This window comes from Manacus candei, unplaced genomic scaffold (assembly GCF_025592945.1).
Source record: "Manacus candei isolate 608988 ecotype Guabito, Panama unplaced genomic scaffold, ASM2559294v1 h1tg000028l, whole genome shotgun sequence".
Taxonomy (NCBI): Eukaryota; Metazoa; Chordata; class Aves; order Passeriformes; family Pipridae; genus Manacus; species Manacus candei.
The window spans coordinates 5,949,673-5,959,980 of NW_026138076.1; positions in this window are offsets into that span (position 1 = coordinate 5,949,673).

Genomic DNA, 10,308 nt, shown 5'->3' on the forward strand with positions numbered 1-10,308 from the left:
CATCAGCAAGTCTTAACTCCCATGTCTGTTAGCGAACAGAACTCCATAGGTAAAATAAATTGAATTCAAGCAGCCTGCAGTTGATCCCAGATATTTTCCCATCTGGGAGCCCTCTGAAAGGAAGGTTTCTGTCTATATTAGCTGGTAGACTTTGTGGCACTGCAAGGGAACAGGATATGTTTCTCCACACTCTTATTGCACCAGTGTGTTTTCCTTCTTTGTTCTATGCAACATAAACACTATTCCCTGCAAGATTTTTCTTTCTCTTGGAAAATCCCACTGGACAATGGAGGTTTGAGGAGAGGAAGAGTTGCATAGAGCTCTGCAGGAGGAGGCAGGTGGAGTGTCCATCTGCAGGTGGGTATATTTGAGCTTATGGAGCAGTTAGGCTGTGCTTCTACAGTCTGTGTAGTCCAACAGCAAAAAAATAATCTTGGAGATGCAAGAGTGTGAATGCAAAGAGCCTTCCCTTGGTGATAGACTTTACCACCTGTTCTGCTGACATCCACATACCCACAGAATAAGAGGAGAGGTCTGTACTCCTGGAGAAAAACGCTGCAACAGCAATTTCTATGAAATAGAAAGTGTTCCAGTTGTTAACAACTCTTGCATTGGGTATATGGAACTGGCAATTTTATTTAAGGAATAGAGCCCTGAACATGTGCTCTACAAAGGGGAGAGCAGAGATTTGCAAAGCAGGGCTGGGAACATTGGTGCTTTTGTGAGGAAGATCCATATGCTTTGTTACAGCTACAGACATCCTCACCACTTCATTAGGGCTGCGGGAAGTAACACTGTGTCTTCTTGTAATTGACCCTGATCTGCTCATCTATGGCGCTGAAAAACTTGGGACATTAATTGGTCTTTTTTTTTTTGGTAGGCCAAATTGTTATTGACATTGAGGAAGTTGTAGGAAGGAAACAGATATTAATAAACAGCTCTTCCAGATATTTTGTTGGATATTTTTATTGTCAGTGGTAGCAGAATTGGCTTTTTAATGGTAGTTTCATAAATATAGGTGCATCACTGCTGGGAGGCTGTGTAGAACCTTATGGCATCAGTCACAAGTTTACAGACATTTAGTATCCTGGGATGAAAACAATTCTCTGTTCATTCTAGGGAAAAAAGCAGATACTATAAAAATAAGCAGCTTCATGGCAACTGGTCCCATTTTTAGCTTAACAAATGCAAATGCATAAAATTTGAGATGTTTAAGGAACATTTCTTTCCAATGCTCTGTTTCTCTTTTGAGGCTTTTATAAAATGTTTTCATTAATATGTTCTCTTTTTAAGTATTTTTTTTAAATCAGAAACAAAGATCAAGTACCCTAAAAGCAGAACTTCTTTGTAACTAAGAGTTATTTCAGATAATTTAGTCTAGGTTATTTGCTATGTTAATTCATAGCTTATGTACATTTTTCCTGAAAATATTTATGCTAATGGTGGAGACAAATACAGTGGAGATGCAATAGAACTTTAAAATATCTTCATCCATGTGCCTTGTGAATTAGGACAGGAGAAATTTAAATATAAAATGTAAGTATTTGATATTATTTCATTTAAATGCCTTCCTTATAGGATTTTTCACTTCTGTCTGTGATGTCTTTGTGGGATGTCAAAAAGGTCACGAACAAATACACTTTGATCTTTTAGCTGAATGTGAAGTTACAACTTAACCAGCTCATCTTGATTTTAGCAATCTTCAATTTGAGGGATACCTTGTAATTTTTAAATATACGCAACTACTTTTCAAAGCCAATCCTTCCATCTTTGCCCTGAAGAAAAGCCAGTTGAGATAGAAAACCCTAGTCCTGGAGAATGTGTATAATTTAAAAACCCCACCTTTTTCCCTAGTTGTATTGCACTGGGCAGCTTATAACAGGTAATACTGTTCTATGAAAATGTGCCTGTTTAAGCCATTTGATCATAATAAATTACTGGTTTCTAATACAAAAAGTTAAGCATGTATTAATGTGTGAGGTTTATTTAAATGTACACCCACCATTCTGCAGTGATATTTCAAATGCTACATCTTGTCCAAATATATTGTTGTTGCTGTCAAGGTTAGCAACATGTAGATGAATATAAATCCTTTCTATAAAAATTTACAAAGCATGTTAAATCTCTTAAGAGGGCTACACCAGTTTTCATTATATTTTACAGATATTAGCACTTTTTAAAATGTAATTTAAAGGGTCAAAATAATCTTTTTGCTTAGCATCTCTCACCTGCAAATATAGCAAGGATGTTTTATTTACTTTAATACTTCTATAAACTATGCAGAATTTTTTAAATAAAATGTAATATATTTTATAAGCTAATAAGACAGAATGGGTAATTAAAGGTTTCTAGCGTGCATTACTATAACTTGCAAATATGGAAACATTTTAGTAATCTTTTCTTACTAAAGATGTGAATGTTTAATGTACTTTCACTGTTTCTACTTTGGTAGTCCAATGGGAATTCAGTAATGACATTTTGTCATGTCAAACTGTGAACATAAATTTGTACTGTACAGTCCTCATACTATATTTAGTATACAGTTCATATGTATTATACTTGTTAATAAAACACTCAGAATATTGTTTGTGGTCATATTGTTGCATGCTGCAAGACAAAGAGCACGACGCAGGTGTGAGGGTTGGAGGAATGCCTGGAGACCCCTGTAGGCTCTGGGGTTTTGGGGTGGCCATTCTGCAGGACCCGTTGCCACTTCCCGTGTGTGAGTGCCCCACATGGGGCCAAGGGCAGGAGTACAACGCACTGCCTGGAGGTACCAGTGCTGCTTCCAGCTCCTGCGTGCTGGAGGAGCTGTGCTCAGCAGCACACTTAGCGGCACACTCACGAAAATGTTTTACTTGCTTCTAATTAGTCCATTGACAAGTCTGGAGCACCAAAGGTAGGTTTGCTTTTATTATCACTCACAAGATGACTGACTGGGCCAGCGAGTAGACTCGCACTGCCAACATGTCAACATGTGTGAGTCCTGCTCACCTCTGGGCACCCCTGCAGGCTTTGCTGAGAGATGATGATGAAGAATGGGGTTTTATTTATTCACACTTTTACAGATGCCTAAAAAGAGTAAACCTGGTTGAATTCACTGTGCATCTATAACATTTCCAGTTCCTGCTAATTGCATTGGGATGTCGGTCTATTGCTGCCTGTGACCCTGCAGATCAGCCTGATGAGCACCTACACCGTGCTTTGGTGACAGAAGGGAAAGGAGGTACAGTGGAAATGAGCCATAAAAATGAAACCCTGCAAACAGAAAACAGAATTTGAGAAAATGACCGGCTTGTATTTCTTGGCCTCCTACTTGAAAATAAGGACTGCTCATTGTAAAGCCAGAGCCTGCTCACATCATGCGGTTTATTTCTAAGGTTCAGGCAGGAGGGGCCAATGGCAGGGGGACTGAGTCACACCACTGATCCAGCGTGGGAGCTGCCAAGGGAAAGGGCTCATCCTGACCTGTCTTCTCTAGCCCACGCACACCTGCAAGAGGCTACTGCAGTTGCTAGGCTGATACGATTATCTCTCTCAGTTTTCCTGACTCAAAAAGCATTGTGTATGTTCTAGGCTGAGCTATAATTTTCAGGAAACAGTGATAATTTAATCGACCACTAGGTGTCCCCCTTAGTCTGAGAAAAAGGCAAAATTTAAGCTTATGAGATTGTAATTTAAGATATTTCTTTTCTCATATTTGAGAAATGAAGCTGTTCTCTCTGTCTTACCTGGTATCATTGAGTCTGATCCTATCATACACAGAAATCTGCTCAAGGATTCAAAATTGATCTTTGTGTCTTTACTGCAATTTTTAGCCATAAAAACACTTTAAATGTATCCTCTGCAATTAAAACTCTGGCCTGGCTGAACACTAACTAAGCCAATACACAGTGTTGCTTTCATATGTGCTCCCAGGCTGGTGAGTTCAGGAAGAGCAGCATCTGACACCATTTTTATAAATACGACAGTATTTTGAGAGTTCTACCAGGTACTCATGTCCTGTAAGTCTTCAAACTTCTTCAAAAGAAGAAGGTCTAAGAACTCATTTAAAAAAAAAATCAACAGTGTATTGCTTCATAAAAAGCAGTGAAGGAAAGCATTTGCTGCATCTGGCTAAAAAAAATACATATATACAGAGTTTCAGGGGAAAAGAAAATGGAAGTTCCAACAGAGAAGTGATGAGAAATATTGTCAAATAGTAACTTAAAAGAGAAAACCAGCAAATACTGTAAACCACAACAAAAAGAGCCTGCTTTATCAAAGGAACTCAGAAGTGTATTTTAAGAAGCTGTTGTGTACAGTGTGTAAATTACTGAAATATTTGGCATATGCATCAAAGATTTGTGAGGTGGGAAGGACAGAGTATAAAGGGGTGTTACAGTGTTAATATCCTAAAACAGTATACAAACCAGACTCAAGAAACTATTCCTTTCACACCCACCTAAAACTTAGGTTTCAGAACGGTCTTAAAGGTGAGGGATTCTTCCACGGCCCAGACCCTCTATGTTTTTTAGGACATAAACCCCAGTTTGCTGATGGGATTACATTTACAGAGACTGGAAACCCTGATTTGAGAAATTTATTTCCTCTTTTCTCATCTAGTTAACAGATAGACTCTGTGTCTTTAGCCCATTAGCACTAAGTGTGAATGCTAGTCATGTCCTTGGACTGTAATGTCTGGGGGGTAGAGAAGTCTTTCAGGAAGGAGGAGAACAGATTTTCTGTTAGCATTCTCCACTTCAAAGTGCCAAGGAACCCTAGAGAGGTAGGATCATAAAATCATAGAATCATAAAATGGCTTGGTTGGAAGGGATTTTTAAAGGTCATCCAGTCCAACTTCCCTGCAATGAACATGGACATCTTCAACTAGATCAGGTCACTTACAGCCCTGTCCAACCTGACCTTAAACATTTCCAGTGATGGGGCGTCCACAACTTCTTTGAAAGCCCTCCCTCAGTGTTTCAGCGCCCTCATTATAAAGAATTTCTTGCTTATATCCAATCTAAATCAACCCTCTTTTACTTTATAACCAGACTGCTTGTCTTATTGCAACAGTCTGACCCCATCTTTCGTATAGGCCCTATTTAAGGACTGAAAGGCCACAGTAGGTCCCCCTGGAGCCTTCTCTTCTCCAGGCTGAACAACCCCAGCTCTCTCAGCCTTTCTCATAGGAGAGGTGCTTCAGCCTTCTGATCATCTTTGTGGCCCTTCTCTGGACCTGCTCAACAGGTCCATGTCCTTATGCTGGGGACCCCAAAGCTGGACACAGAACTCCAGGTGAGATCTCACCAGAGCAGAGTACAGGGACAGAATCACCTCCGTCGCCCTGCTGGCCATGCTGCTTCTGATGCAGCCCAGAACACAACTGGCAAGTGCACAGTGCCAGGTCATGTCCAGCCTCTTATCCACCAGCACCCAAAGTCCTTCTCAGCAGGGCTGATCTGGATCTGCTCATTCCCCAGCCTGTATTGATAACCGGGGGTTGCCCCAACCCACTGCAGGACCTTTCACTTCACCTTGTTGAACCCCATGAGATTCCCACAAGCCCACATCTCAGACTTGTCTAGGTCCCTCTGGATGACATTCCATCCCTCAGATGTGTGAACCACACCACTTGGCTTTGTGTCATCTGCAAATTTGCTGAGGGTGCACTCAATCCCTTTGTCTATGTCCTTGATGAAGACATTAAACAGAACTGGTTTCAGTACAGACCCCTGAGGGACACCACTGGTCATCAGTGTCTATCTGGACACTGAGTCATTGACCACTGCCCTCTGGATGCAACTGTCCAGCCAATTCCTCATCCATCAAACAGTCAACTCATTGTTGAGTTATGAGTAAGGTAAATTTTTCTGTTGTGTTAAGAGGAAGGAGATTTGGCAGAAAATAATCCCCCTGGCTTTCCAGCTAGTCCTCAGAGATCAAAGGGGCTGAGGGAGGCTGGGCTTAAATTCTGAGTAATAGCCAATTTGGCAGTAAGAAACAGAGAAATGAAGAGCCAACAGGGCACTGTAAGTCTGGCCATGTCCACTGAGAACTACCATGATTATGGATGCACAAACAGTGCGATACAATATAAGTCTGTTTGTATTCAATGAGTTCTCACAGACTGATTAAAAGTCTGATTGTATTCAATAATTCTCATTGTCAGATGCAAACTAGTGTAGTTTATTGAGCTACAGAAATGCAGGTTCTTACTGGATTGCTGATGATAAACACACTGTCTGCAGAAGCATACATGAATACATAAAATATGAATAATACAGCCAGTGACAAATATATTAAATTGTAAAATAACTATATAGGGCTAAAATGTGATCACAAACACAGGACAGCTTTCTGAATTTTCCAAGGGAGCACCTGGTATTGCCAAATGTTCTAGTCTCACCCTATATGTGTTCCTATGGGGGAGGAGAGACAGCCTATCGACTGTCCCAGGATACAAGAGTGGAATGTTCTCTGACCTCCTCCCCCACTTCAGATATATTTATATTGTTTTCTTTGAGGAAGGGGAAATGGTAGAGTTACAGGTGATGTAATTTCATGTCTAGGTGTAGTTTGAGTGACTTTAGTCTTACACGTAAAGCATGTACAGGTTTTACTTTATTAGCATATGGGGGGGTGAAAAGTAATATGCATTTTTGAGTTAATGAAGCAAAGTTCATCTTTCAGTCACTGTTTGGGTAATTCCTTTGGTTTAGTTCCTGTTAGCTGTTTTGACTTTGACAGCGCATGACCACAGCACCTCCATGCTGCTCTGTCCTTTTTTTCATGTCTCCCTTAGGGCAGTATACCAAGGTCCCTCAGCGTTCCTGCTCCTAAGGTGTGCAGACAGCTTGCTCCTGGTGAACTATTGCCAACATGTGCACTTCTTCTTGCTGAGTTTTGTTTTTCAGTATTTTTCCACACTTATTAAATACATCTCTCTCCAATTTAGAAAGAAAGATGTTGTGGGGGACCATGTCAAAGGCCTAACAAAAGTCCAGATAAATGACGTCCATAACTCTTCCCCTGTCCACTGTTGTAGTCAGTACATTGTAGAAGGCCACTAGGTTGGTCAGACAAAGTCAGGCAAAGGCAACAAAACTCCCATCCCACTTAATGTGGGCTGGCTTCTGTGACTGAACAGCTCCTTAGGTAGCTGAAAGCTGTATAGCACACAACTCTTAAATTATAGACAGATGTAACCCTGGTTGTAGCTGAAATAAAAAAGCCACTAACACTTGGCCAGGTGACTGCCTAGGGGCAAATTGTGATGTAATGTGGTGTGATGGAGACGTAAAGAAAAATCCTGTTGTGAAGGACCAGTTAAGAAGGAAACAGCTTGTAGCTTGTAGCAGGATGCTCTGCAGATTGAGGATAAAACAGCTCCAACAATACCCTGTTTGCAAAGCTATCGGTGGAGAATGGATGATGGGAGAGCAGGATTGTGTGAGCAATTTCTCCTGCATTTTTGTGGGCCTTGCCTTGACAAGGCCAGGCACAGACAGTAAAAAAAGCTGCGCAATCATCATGGCTTCAGGCTCTGAAGCTGAAACAAAGAAGGATCTGTGCCAAAATTAAGGTGGAGTCCCAAAAGGTAAACATATGTCCTCACCTCGTGTGGACACCTCCAATAATCCAATTAGAACTGGTCAAAAGGGCATGTTTACATTGTGAACACTTTCATGTAACCAGTAATGTAGAAGAGAAATCACCCGCCGGGGTGTAGAAGGAGTACATAAAGGGCATCTTTTTGTAAATACAGTGGCCATTTTGCGGATCACATTGGTCGTTTGCAGTTTGTCCCTAGCCCTTCCGCCAACAAATGGAGAAGGTAGTGTCATGGTGCTTTTGGCACTGAAGAACGCTGAAACCAGCCTGACTCATCAATCCCAACCATCCTGAGGAAGAACAATGCTTCCTCATAGAAACTGGCACCCCTGAAGATGTGGAAGACCTGATAAAGTGCCTGATAAAAGGAACCAAGCGATGCTACTAATAACTTAGTTAAAGCTGCTAAGCTAACACAGCTGGCCTGGAGACATCTGGCTGACAGTCAATCATATATAAAATATAAAAGCCCAGTCTCACTTCTGAGTGGTAGAGTCTTTAACATACCCCCTTGGAGTGTGTGTGTAGTTTCCCCCCTTGAGTGGGGACACCCCACAAGGTTACTTCTCCAGGCTGAGGGAACCAGATTTGCCCACAGTCATTGATATGGGTGACTAACATCAACCTCCACGTACTAATTGTTTTTGCTAGCTTTTATATAGTTGCTTCAATATTACTTCAAAAATAGCACACTATACTAGTAGTTATAACTACCTATACTGTGTAGTAAAAAATTCTGATTAAAGTCTTTTTAGTCTAATCACTATCATTATCAAAATAGATTTAAATAAATTTTTTAAAAGTAAATATATTTAGTTTGCCATTCTTAATCCTGCAGGACAAAGTTGTATATAGGCTGAATTACACCTATATAAACCATTGACTAAGTCAACGTCTGAAGCTCCCATTCCCCCTGCAGCAGAGTTCCAGTGGTCCACTGAGGCCACATCCCCAGGTTTAACATCTGTACTTCTGTGGAACACGCCACACAGCTTGCTGTAAGTGGCTGGCTGGCCCACAAGATTTGTGATGCACTTTCAGCAGCACTCCATGGTGCCCAATGCCTCTGGCCACGATGTTGGGTTTCCATGAAGCACAAGTGACATTCAGTATAGGGTAAAGCCTTCCTGACTTGGACTTCTGCAGAGCACTAAGCTCCTCTCTGTCTTTGAACACCTTTCCTCATTATAAATAACGTGCTTTTAAAGTATGGTGCATCCACCAGCTCCCACTGAAATACTGAGGGTTTAGCAACCCTTCTTAAGGCACACATCCTGACTTTGGAAAGGGGGAGATCTCAGATTTGTTGTTACAGAAGTCAGTAGCCAAAATCCTTTTACCTGAAATTAGATTTAGTAGGGATTTCTAGCTCTTTTTTCCAAAGCTCTTCACTGGGAGCCAGGCACCATGCATTCTATTGTGATCCTACCCATTTAACCTGAACTGGTAGGTGGGTGCCAGCAGTATTTCAGCGTCACTGGACACCAGGAAGTTCTCCTACAACTTCAGATTCACTGTTTCACCCAGCTACCATGCCTGGTGGGTGCTTGGTGAACCACCTCAGTGAGTGTTAAGGATCACATCCTCTTACTGGTTTGCTCACCTCACGTGCTGCTCACAGCTGTGATCACTGGGCTTTGCACTTCCATTAAGCCATAAGCATAATTATAAACCCCCACATCACCAGTTAAATGACACATGAAATTTAATAACAGATAAAGAATGGGAGGTTTATTGGACTGTCAAATAAGCACAGCAAACTAGATGTCTCCTATCAAAGAAAACACCGTTAGATTTCAGCAGAGGAGTTATTTTCTAAGGAAACATATTCCTTTTTCACTTGTATGATGACCCTCAGCACCTGCTGCTTAAAAGAGCAAGGTAATAGAGTTCAGTGAAAGTCTGGAGATAAAAGGGTCTCACCTTCAAACATCAATCTTCTAAGTTTTAGAAAACAGGAAAAATACATAACCCAGTACAGCTTGATATGATCGTAGAGAAAGCAGTAATATTACAGTATTACAAAAAATTCATAAGTTCAGATATTTACTATGATTTTGAAGACAATGAATAGTGAATTCTATGAAATCATTGACTTGGTAGTTATCTATGGGCAAGTGGGAATATTTAGTACAGCAAAGGAAGAAAAATATTAAACAAGTATTAATGGATCCAGATTTTCAGCACCTACCTAGGTAACTCTCTCTGTGATGGAGGGAAAGACTTCTAGGAAGGAAAACAGGCTAAAGGTATAGGGATATTGTACCTATGACATCTACTACATTCATGTACAGGAAGGGTTTTAAACACAAATTTTCTTCTTCGTTGTGTTATCTAATTAAATCCCAGGAAGCAGATGCTTACAATCTTAACCCCACAACATTCATGTCAGAACAAAGATTAAACGCATTCCTTGGCAGTCCTGATGACACTGAACCAACCGCTATCATCATCACTTTCAAATAAGGCTTTCAATGGGAAAAGTACGAAATTTATGCAACCCAAAAATAAGGTCAATCACTATGAAAATTTCTCCCTCCCTCTCTTTATTGATGATGGACAATACAGATGACCTTTGACTACTTTGACAACTAGAATTTGCAATAGCAATCTCTATATGTATCACAAACACATTTTGCAACAAACTAGCAATGGTGTGAAAAAATAGAAAAAATTATTAGCAGAATTTAATGTAAAACAGTCAAATCAGTT